The sequence below is a fragment of the Pinus tabuliformis genome, chromosome 9, assembly GCF_031772625.1.
Source record: "Pinus tabuliformis cultivar Carrire ecotype Pingquan chromosome 9, CPIR1, whole genome shotgun sequence".
Classification (NCBI taxonomy): domain Eukaryota; kingdom Viridiplantae; phylum Streptophyta; class Pinopsida; order Pinales; family Pinaceae; genus Pinus; species Pinus tabuliformis.
The window spans coordinates 1,259,385,074-1,259,394,611 of record NC_142307.1 but is presented as its reverse complement, the minus strand read 5'-3'; positions in this window follow the sequence as shown (position 1 = coordinate 1,259,394,611).

Below are 9,538 nucleotides of genomic sequence, written 5' to 3'. Positions count from 1 at the left end.
AAAAGCGCCAAATTCATACTTTTGCCAAATTTACCGTTTTAAACGGCTAAACGCATATTTTTCGCTTATTTTGCATGCGAAGCTGAACTAGCCGTTGTCAAGCCTGCTGCCGCGAAATCTTGCATTCAGCCATCAAATTCGACAAGTAAACCGTTCAAAGTTCGAAGCTTGACTGCATTAAGCCTTTGCAACCCAGCCCGCAAGCTTCCAGGTCGATTTGCCAGGTATTTTGCCGTCTTCTCCCATTCTGCCCGTAAATTCCAATTTTCTGCAAAATCACCATTAAAGTCTGCTAAAAACTCTAAATTTAGCTCTACCTAAGCACCCAAATCAGACATAAGCAACCTGTGCCATCCATTAAGCCCCAATTCAGCTCTGTACAAACCAGCTCGCGGGTTAAAACTGCAGAAATCGCCCTGAAGTACCCGGCATTGTTCCTTTTTGCCAAGTACTGGTTACCTACACTCTTCCTGTACAAATACTAATACCTCAGTAAACATTCCCTTAGACAATCCACATTCCTGAAAATCATCAGTACTTTGCTAGCTTCAGAACAACTTCACACCAGAAGAAGACATCACACCAATTGCACCTACCTGCTGCTCAAAGTCTTCAAGAGATTCATCAAAGCTCTGCATCCTGCTGCACACTTTCAGACTGTATCATGGCAGCATCTGCATCCTCCTCCCTCAGTGTCACTCCACTGAGTCAAACCAATAAGGAACTGGAAGCTATGCCATTAGTTGACAAAGACTGTCTCATAAATGATTTTGAGGGAAACAGAAACTTTTTGAAGACCTTCACCACATTAAGGGAAGACTATAAGGCAGGACTTGGTACAGATGGGATATGGGAGTCAAACCTGCCCTATTACTGCCTCCCAGCTGTGAATGTTTTCCCTGAAATCATTCACTTATGTGCTCAAAATTATGATCAGGAGCACAGAGCTGTCAACACTCAACTAGGGAGGATTTTGTTCTATATAAATGCTGACACCATCAACAAAATGCTGCACTTTGAACAGACAGAGTTATTAGTCCCTTTCTCCATGAGATCTTTAATAGAAGCAGGTGAGAAAATGACCAGTGAAGAGCTGCAGAAGGTCACCAGGAACTACATGTGGCCTGAGAACCAGCCTACAGGGCCACCTCCTTATCCACATGAGCACTTCAATGACTCAGGCAGGCTGCTCCTGGACATGATAGCCTATGTGCTAGGCTACCAGAACAGCAAGCATGTGGATCTAGCCATGCTCGTAATGCTATCTGCCTACAGCCCACGACAACCCCCTGCCCGAAAGTACAACTTTGCCAAGTTCATAGCCAATAGGATCCATGATCAATTGTGCAAATTGGACAGACAAGGAGTCTTTAGATATTCAGCATACATCTACCACCTGTTCATGTATCATCACTCTGAAGCTTTCCCATGCTACATCAGAAGGCTGGACAACAAAGGGGAGAAAAGATCAGTCATATTCTGGACCTCAGTCTATCATGAAATCACAAGTTCACCCTACAGCTATTGTGAATTTGTAGATCAGTTTGTATACCCAGTCTCCAGCATACTTATGAAATCCCCTCCACCTAGAATATCAAATGAGATCAAGAAAGCTTTACAGCTTTCTAAGAAGTACAAAATAGGTGATTGGTACCTATATGAACACCACACTGTGTTCAGAGTGTATGGGTGTGAGCTCTGTCCATTCAGACTACCCAAGTATGTTCCCATGAGATTATTTGCCTTGGAATATTACAGGCAATTAATCCAGTCAGACCTCACTCACTTCCACAGCTCAAAGAAAAAAGCACACCTTAACTACAAAAATGAGCTGGGCCCTTTTATCATGAATAAGAAGGAAGGATGGGAGGCTGCAGATTCGATCCTAAAAGACAAATATAAGTTGTCTTACAGTTTCCGGTGGGTCCCATATGACCCTCAAGGTTTCATCACTGCCAGGAGAACAAAGTACAGACTCCTAGCCATCAAACACTGCCACTATCCACATCTAGAACAGTATGCAAACTTACAAGAGTGGCAGTTGGATACCCTTGTTGAGAGCTTGTCTGAAGAGGAAAAAATAGCTAAAAATATGAAAGAACTTGAAAAAACTATTGACCTGGACTATGTGACCCAGGTACCGTTCAGGCTGCCTCAAACATCAGGAGGAGGAACCTCAGTTACCAGGACAGCGCCGCCAACAACAGCACCAGGCTTGGATAAGTGAAAGGGAAAAATGGACGCCGAAGATGAAGCAAAAAAGCAGCAGTCAGAGCAGGGAAAGCAACAACCAGAGCAAGAAACAGGACAGCAAGAAGAACAAACCGGTCTGCCACAAACTGGGCTGCCAGAAACCACCTTATTGCAGACACCACCCCTTCAAGTGGAGCCCCTAACCACTTCAATTTTACAGACCCCGGCACATGAAGAAAGGGGGACCAAAAGACAAAGAGAAGAGTCCACTCCCCTCAGTGGATCCTCCCAACAACCAGAAGCTAAAAGGCAGAGGGCAGACTCCCCAGAAGTAGAAGACATTACTGAAGATGTCTTCAATGATACAGCCAAGGATAGGGAGGGCAGCCAACACACAGGGACTAGCTCCTTTCAGCAGGAGCAGAATTTACAACTTGGCTTGGAGGTATCATCTTCTTCTCAACAAAGCCAGAAGCTCAAAGGTGCTAAGGCCACCTTCAAAGAAATCAAGGCAGCAAATGAACTATTGAGGGCTGAGGTTTACAAGCAATTTATAGATGCCACTCCAGCCCAACAAGAAAGATTGATGTCGGTCTACGACTTCAAAGAGGAGAAGATGATATTCAGCCATTTCAAACCTAAGGGGCCCAACCCAATGTCCACTGCTGATTTCATCAAAACAAGGGTGGAGGTCTTGGCCAAAGACATACATCCTATGGACCAAATTGAGCTCCATAAGCAGACTGGAGAAATGGTCTATGCCACCTTGGTAGATAAGGCCACACTAGCTCATGAGCTGAAAGAATCCTTGAAGCACACAAATACTCAACTGGATTTTGAGAGATTGTCTTCCAGGGCCAAGGATAACAGGATAAAATCTCTTGAAGAGATTATTGTTGATCTAGGGCATAACCCTAGTGACCCAACCGGGGTAAAAGCCCTCCTGAAGAAAAAAGAGGATGATCTCAATGCCATGAAGAGGAGATTGAAGCTGTCACCTACAGAACATCCTCAGACAGCTGAACTGCAAAAAGAAAAACAAGTTGATCAACAACTTGATCTACTATTGCAGCAGGATCAAAGGATCCAAGAGCTAGAGAAGGAGCTGGGGAAGTCATTACAGGACAAACAGGGAGAATCCACACTACCAACTCCCCCAACAGATTCTACAGCAGCAACAGGCTCTGAGGCAGCAGTGGCCCCTACAACAGCAAATACAGTTGACCAGCCCAGCATAGAAGAACTAACTAAGGCTGTTAAGCAAATGGAGCTACAAGCAGATGAGATAAGGAAGGCAAAAGAAAAACTGGCAGAGATAGATGCCAAGTATGACCAGTCTAAAATGACAGTGGCAGAACAGGGCAGACAGATCAAGACCCAAAAGGACAGAATCAAAGCCCTGGAGAAAGAGCTTGATCTCAAAAACACCATGGCTGAGATCAAGAGGATCTTATGGAATAAAATCACCCAAAGCATGATTAAACAGTGGAAGTCACTCAAAACAATCCATGAACATATGGATTTAATTGTGCAAGCTCAGATAGATATCCAGAGGGCTAAGACAGCACTAGGAAATAGACCTGAACAAGCTAGCCAACTGATAGACTTTCTGAACAGGCAAGACAAAGATGAGCTGGCAGCAGTTGGAATCACCAACAGAACGGAAGCCATCCTTATGACCAAAAAGGTGCTAACACTCAGAGGATATGTGCAGACAGTAGAAAGGAGGAGCTATGAGATACAGACTGAAGTTGAAGACTTCAAGCTCAGAATGGGGATGCTACAGGCAAGAGGAATGCCTAGCCTATTGAGCGGTACAGGGAAATTGATCAACAGAGATCAATTTACAAATAGGATGGCCGCGTACATAGAAAATCAAATCACTGCATCCAGCAGTGCTTCTGAAGAAACCGTTCCTCCTACAGGACAGAGTTTGTACACTCAGCTTGAAGGGTCATTTTTTATTGAAAATGAAGTTAATCATCTATTTGAAACTCCTCCAAGTTTTTTCAAATACACAGAGCTTGATGAGACATTGATTAAAATGCGAAGGCATCAAATGCCCAAGGAGGACTGGTGGCAAGCCATGCTCCAGATTCTGCCACAGTAGTTTCAAAACTCCAGGTCAAAAGCCAGCTCAGGTCACCGCAAGACAAGTATAAAGTGGTCAGTGACTGGAAAATATCTAAAAGGTGATTCATCACTAACAGTGACAGCTAGCCACATTTTGAAACACACGCCTTCAGCCGACTACAACTGCTACAAATTCAACAGCATCTGACAGATTTTGACAGCTAAAGGACTAAGAGCTACTACTGCATTTACTTCTTCATTTACTTCTTTGGCTACTGCTCACTAGCAGTTGGCAGCATATTTATGAGGCATTTACTCTTCTTTCAGATATTTTTCCAAATGTAAATCCGTATATATACCCCCCTTAGTAACGCATAAGGGGTTGCTGGAATTTTCTCTTGGATAACTTCCATCCGCTGTAATATTTTCAGAGAATTAATACAAAGGAGGAATGGAACTTCCAGAAGTTTGGTGTATTTGATGTCTTGTGGTGAAGGATGCATGTTACAGGATTCCATGGGTGTTGCATAAAACTATAAGTATTCTCAAATCTCTTGTCGTGTCTGTTTTGAGTCTTTTGTTCTCTTTGTCGTTCTAATGTTTTACACTTGATAGCAAGGTGAAAGGATAGTACCAGGATTTAACCATGTTTACCCTGGACTCAAACTGAGCTATTATATATGTTTTCCTTATATACAGTAACAGAATTGTAATTCTTAATTGCTGCAATTCAAAACTGTGTTTTTATTGTAACAGTCATTCTCAGGGATGTTTTTATTGTAACAGTCATTCTCAGGGATTCAACTTTTGCCCCTAAGACCTCTGTTTTCTCTTCTTAAAGCTATCTGTTGGGAACATATAGATAAATAGTGAAAATTCTTAAATGCTTTCACTGTTCGTGCTACCTGTTACCAGTCTTTTAATCAAAAATCTGTTCTATTAAACACCCAAATGGCCCTGTAAGTTCCATCTTTCATCTCACAGATTCAAACACATTAAGCCACAGACTCCATTGCCCAATGATATTCAACATATCTAAAAACTACATCACTGAAGTCTAAGGGAATTTCATCAACCGAAACACAAACATGACCTGTACTCAATACCTAGCCTAAAACACCATCACTGTAGATATAAATCATAAAGAGAGAGCCCTCTCTGATCACTGTTTGGCTAGAAACAGTGATTAAAAGATTGGTTAGTGGTTACCCCGGCCGTATTCCCTTGGGAGTCATAGGGAACAACCTGGGTGTTAACAGTCCCTCAAAAACAATATCATCAGGGAGCAACAGAGTTTGCAGAGAGCTCTTTCTCTCATCTATGTCCTTCGGCACTTTGGCTTTTCACTTGCGTGGAGGAACATATTCTAGCAGCCTAGTAATAGGGTCTGCACCCTAGGTTTCAACTTCCATTTCTTCGTCCTCCTCCACCAGGATATCTTCAGATTCCTCCTCGTCGGCCTCCAGATTAATGGCCTTCCCCTTTTCCTACAAGGTGAGCTTGGTCCTTTGTGGGTTTCATGGTGAGACGTACACCGGGATCATAGCCTTCTTATCCTTTTTAGGTCTCAGTGTTCTGGGTGATTTAGGGACCTCAACTATTATTCTGGTGCTCTCTGGGGCTTCTACTACCGCAATTTTCTGCACAACGTCTTCGGCTGTCACTACTCCTGTGTCCATGGCTTCTGCAGGTGTTGACATAGCGCTATTCCACAATTCTTGCAGTGTCTTTGGTAGTTGCTCAAATAATGAATTCGCTTTCAGAGTCTCGAATAGGTCTTGGTTCATGTATACTTGAGTGCGCAACAACTCAGTTCTCAAAATGCCAAGTGTTTTTCACTGGACAGCCACTTGTAATTTATAGGGTCTTTTGAATTCAAATTCGACCATTCCCCTCACATTCGATCCATTAATGCTAGATTAGCAGCAGATTAACCCATAAATATCGCCTTAAATGCCTGCCGCCCGCTCCATTTGGCCTCAAACTACCCATCAAATTGTGAATAGTGACTTTAACAGTCACTTTCCGGCGGACCTGCGCGCGAGCGCAAATGTCTTCGCCCTGTCATGGACCCCTATGACACTTCGCTGCATTGTACGGTCTTGAAATCGCGCATCTCTCCAAACCATGCATTGCAGTTTATAGTCTCGTGCCTCCTTTCAGCTACCTGGAGCGCTAAGATTGTGCTTCTGTCGGCTATTCAGATAGTCGGGCCATCTCTGTATGGCTTCAAACAACTGCCATTCACCTTTCCTGGGAAGGGATCTCCATTCACCTAGACCGCGCCACTGTCGATAATCTTCTTAATAACATAGGGCCCCAACCAATGCATTCTAAATTTATTTGGAAATTTATCATACTTACTGTTATACAATAGCACCAAGTCAGTCACCTTAAAGGTGCGCAGCCATATGGTGGTCGTGCCATGCCTTTTCGCGCTGCTTTTGGACGTGCTGGTGAAAGCCAACCAAAAATATCTCTTCTTCGAGGTCATCTAACCGCACGAGCCTCTCTTCCAGGGCTTCATGATCTATCATACCTGTGAGCACTGCTATGCATAGACTAGGCACGATGTATTCCATAGGAATTACGGCTTCAACCCTGTATACCAGCCTAAAGGGTGTATGTCCTGTTAACTTCTTACACGTCGTCTGATAAGCCCACAATACTGTAGGTATGCATAGGTCCCAATCACTTCACTGAGCATTGCATACCTTGGTCAGCGCATTTTCAAGCACTTTGTTGAACGCCTCCACTATCCCATTAGCATGTGGGTGATAAGGTGTGCTCTTTTGATGATACACATGAAATTCTTCCGTCAGTGCACTGATCGTTTCGTTCAAAAAGTGCATACCCTGATCACTCATCAAAATCTTTGGGCATTCAAATCGCATCAGTACATTTTCAAATAGAAACTTCGCGGCAGTCGCGCCCGTGCAATCCTTCACTGGTTGAGCTTCTACCCAATGAGTCAAGTACTCTGTCACAGTGATAATATACCTCATGCCTGTCTTTCCTTGAGGCTGAATAGGTCCTACAAAATCTATTGCCCACTTCTCAAAAGGTTGCAACATCATTTGGGGATTCAAATTCATTTCATCCCTCCGCGATGGTCTGCCTATCCGCTGACATACATCACACGCCTTGCAATATGCTTTTGAATCCTGATGAAGGGTTGGCCACCACAACCCTGCGCATAGAATCTTTTGCGTAGTTGCTCTTCCTGCATAATGTCCTCCCGCAGTGCCCCCATGAGCATCCGCGAGGATGATGCTTTGCTCAAATTCAGGTACATGCCTTCATAGTATTCCATCATTCCCCATTTTGTATAGATGCCCAGCAATGACAGAGAAATCTGTCGCGCGCACCACTAATTCCTTATTTTGCTAGAAAAAGTATCCTTCCGACGTAGTTCCTGTTATTAGGAAGTGTATTATGTCCTCGAAATGTTCATCCGCGACGCGCACAGCAAAAATTTGTGCGTCAAGTAATCCTTCCTCCAAATTAGTACGTTCATCCCCGGTCTCAATGTGAGATAGGTGATCTGGTCCTACGTTCAATTGTCCAGGCTTCACAACAACTTCAAAATCATATTCTTGGAACAATAAGAGCCATCTGCAAATTCACCCCCCCCAACACAGGCTTATTGACCAAGTACTTCAGCACGGAGTGATCCATATACATCTTAAAGTGACCTCTTAGCAAGTAGTGTTGATACTTCTGGAGCATATACACCATAGCTAGCCCCTTGCGCTCAGTGGTGGAATAGTTCTTCTCTGCTTTGGACAGTATGTGGCTTGCGAACATGATAGGGTGGTCCAAGCCTTCTCCACCATCCTGTGTTAGTACTGCTCCCAACACTATACATGACATGTCAACATGTACATGAAATTCTTTCTTCCAGTCCGGGAAGACTAGAATCGACACGGTAACCATCTTTTATTTCAATATATCCAAGCTTTTCTTACAGTCATCATTCCAACATAAAGAGACATCCTTCTTCAACAATTTTTCCATTGGCACAATGATCTGGGCATAGCCTTTGATAAACTTTTTTAATATCCCATATGTCCCAAGGTAGCGCGCGGCTATTTCACACTTTTCGGCGCTTCCAAGTTTAGAATCACCGCAATCTTCACGGGGTCTACCATTAGCCCCTGTTTGCAAACCACATGCACCAATAGGTTCCCAAAAGGAACACAAAATAGACACTTCCTGAGGTTGAGCGCGATCTAGTATCTTCGACAGGTATCCAACATCAAGCGCAAGCTTGCTACATGGCGTTTAACTAGCCCAAATACAATCCAATCATCAAAGTATACCTCTAGGAACTTATGAATAAATTCCTTGAATGCCACAACAACCACGCACAAAAATATAGCAGGTGCATTCTTCAACACAAACGGCATTACAGTATATTGAAAGCAACCCCACTTAGTTGCGAAGGTTGTCTTGCTCCTATCCTCCGGCACGATTTTGATTTGGTGGTACCCCGAGAACCCATCATTGAAGGAGTATGCTTCCTGGCCACCTACCTTGTCGAACACTTCATCTATGAACGGATTTGGGAAAGGATCATGCACACAAGCATCATTCAATTTTATGAGATCCACGCATATCCTTATTTCATCCTTCTACTTCTTCTCTTGCACCACCATATGGCTTACCCATGTAGAAATTCTACAAATTCTCTAGAAATCTAGCTCTAAGACCATGTAGAAAATCTGACTGTAGGTTAACTCGATAATGCAATATAACCAAAGAAAAATATTATAACCTACTTCTACTATCAATTTGGGGAAGCTTAAAGATCAAGCAAGATCAAGCTGAACACATTTAACGATAAGAAGAAGAATCAATGCACAATACACATGAAAATACTCAGGGGAAAGCCTCAGCTAAAAACCCCACTATCTGTATTATCATACAAGGTGGAAATACATAGGAACTATACAAATCCTTAGCTCTCACAGCTAGCCAGCTCTCAGTACAATCCTTACAAATGCTCACAGGCAATCCTGGCTTCTCACAAGCCTTCCTCTCTGCCCTCCAAGCTCCTATTTCCTTGCGTTGTTCCTCTGGGATGATCTTCTCCAAGCAAGTAGAAAACTGATCTCACATCCTGTTAGAACTACGCAATCCTCAAGGAACCTTACCTTGACTGCATGCATTAGTTTCCTTTATAGGAAAACACATGCAACTGATAGTACATTGTCCTTGACATTTAGTTCAACTGGGGCTTTCTCATAATAGACATGCATGAGTTTCAGAT